The sequence below is a fragment of the Octodon degus genome, unplaced genomic scaffold (genome assembly GCF_000260255.1).
Source record: "Octodon degus isolate 3935 unplaced genomic scaffold, OctDeg1.0 scaffold00007, whole genome shotgun sequence".
Taxonomy (NCBI): Eukaryota; Metazoa; Chordata; class Mammalia; order Rodentia; family Octodontidae; genus Octodon; species Octodon degus.
In genome coordinates this window covers 28,534,935-28,536,994 of record NW_004524583.1, presented here as the reverse complement: position 1 = coordinate 28,536,994, position 2,060 = coordinate 28,534,935, and the positions used below count along the sequence as shown (strand labels likewise).

Here is a 2,060-nt window from a genome sequence, read left to right as displayed (position 1 = left end):
CAGTTATGAGCAGTGTGGTTGTTTGTTTTGTTTTTTTTTTTTTTTTTTTTTATGTATTTGGTACAGGGTCTCACTGCACAACTCAGACTCATAGTGATCTTCCTGTTTCCAGCCTCCCCAGTGCTGTGATTATAGGCGTGTACCACCACACCTGGTCTCATGGCCAGCTCAGTGTGCCCAGGGGTGGGGCTGGCAAGGCATGCAGTACTAGGGATCGAACCCTGGTCCCTGCACTTGCCTATGCAGGTGCTTAGTCTGCTGAGCTACGTCGCCAGTCCCACACCTGGTGTTTTAATTCGGGAAGGTGAAGGTTTTTGAAGGAATTCCGATGATGGAGAGGGCAAGGCCTGAAGTAAATGTTGACAGTGAAGAGATGATTTGGAATATACACAAGAGTGAGTTAGATGGGACATGTTTGTGGTGTTAGAGGGGAAAAGGGATAGTGAATGATGACTTGCATGGTTTCTGCTTAAATGACCCTTTCAGGTTTTTGTTTGTTCTTAGTCTTTCACCTGTTTTTCTTGAGTGTTTCAGGTGGTTCATTTCTTACCTTTTTTTCATGTAGCATTCATTTTATTTATTTAGCTGGAAACTGGTGAATCATCTTTTCTCCCCACCCCCATATCACCACCCAGAGACTTTTGATGAGTAGGGTACTGGCGGTTAAACCTAGGGCCTTTGCCCAACCTTAAAAAAAAGCTTGAGACAGGGTCTCACTAAGTCACTGGAGTGAGGCTGGGTTCATACTTTGGATCCTCCTGCCTCAGCCTCCCAGACTGCTGGGATTACAGTTGTGTGCCATCACACTTGGCTGGTAAGATAATGAAGAATGGGGTTTGGATCTGTTGGCCAGACCAGGCTTCTAATAACCCCCTTGACTGAATTCTGGGCCAATTCCTTTGAAATTGTTATTTCATTTGCTAGTTGCTGCTTCAATTTTGAAGGTCTCTTACAACCTCAGATATAACCTGTGCCGAAAATAAAATTCCTGTCTTCGTCAAGTTTTATTTTCTAGTATGAGGCATTATTTTCCTCATGCTTGAACCCTTTGACTTCTCTCTCTTGCCTAGTCTTTTTTTTTTTTTTGTCTTACTCGTAAAGATAGTTGATTTGTAGTTACTCTTGCATTCATTTGATTTGTAGTTACTCTTGCATTCATTTCTTAATCTATCATTTCATAAATATCTTAAGTCTATTTCATAGTAGGATAATTATAGCCCCTTATTGATAGGTTTCTCTTTTTCATTCTAGCTAGAAAGTGATACCTAATTTTTTTGTAAAATATTGCTTTGATCATTATCAAGAGTCTGCTAAATTTTTACTTTTTACTGCTATGCAAGTTCCATTGTTTTCTATTGAGATGTCACTGATAACAGAGAAGCAGGTGACTCTCTTGTCATGTTGTTGCTGTTTGATGCTTCATCCTTTTATGCATCACACTCCTCCATCATCCTGTTCTACAGCCATTGTGGATACTCTCTTTCCTATAAGTCAGGTTATTGAATTGATCTTCCTACCCTCAATAATTACTGCTTACTATTCACTTAAAAACTAAGTACTTACAGCAACATCTTTTCTTGAAGGTAAAAGATATTTACATGATTGAATTATTTGATTACTTTTAGAAGTGAGAATATAGATTCCATGTAAATTTTCTGAAAAATAAAAGTATTGTCTCAACTAAATTAAGGTTACCAACATCTATTAATTTCTTATTAAAGAATAACTTTGCGTATTAAAGTAAGATTTTTTTTATATGACTATGTGCTTCAATGTTCTGTCTTTTCTCTCATCCAAGTACTAACCAGGCCTGACCCTGCTTAGCTTCCGAGATCAGACGAGTTCGGGCGCGTTCAGGGTGGTATGGCCGTAGACCGTTCTATCTTTTCTGATTCTGTAATTTTGAAATTAAAAATAGATATCAGAGAAAAATTATAGTGGCACATTCCAGGAACTAGGAAGAGGGGCAAGGGAAGTTACTAGTTAATGGAGGTAGACTTCTTTCTTTTTTTTTTTCTTTTCTCTCTTTTCCCCTCCTCTTCTTCAGTTCCTCCTCCTCC

The 2,060-nt window shown here is 38.7% G+C and overlaps 1 protein-coding gene across 1 annotated transcript in view; it reads left to right on the top strand.

Moving 5' to 3' along the window:
- Ktn1 (kinectin 1) overlaps positions 1-2,060 on the top strand; it is a 114,447-nt gene that overhangs the window by 22,115 nt on the left and 90,272 nt on the right. The window lies entirely within an intron of this gene.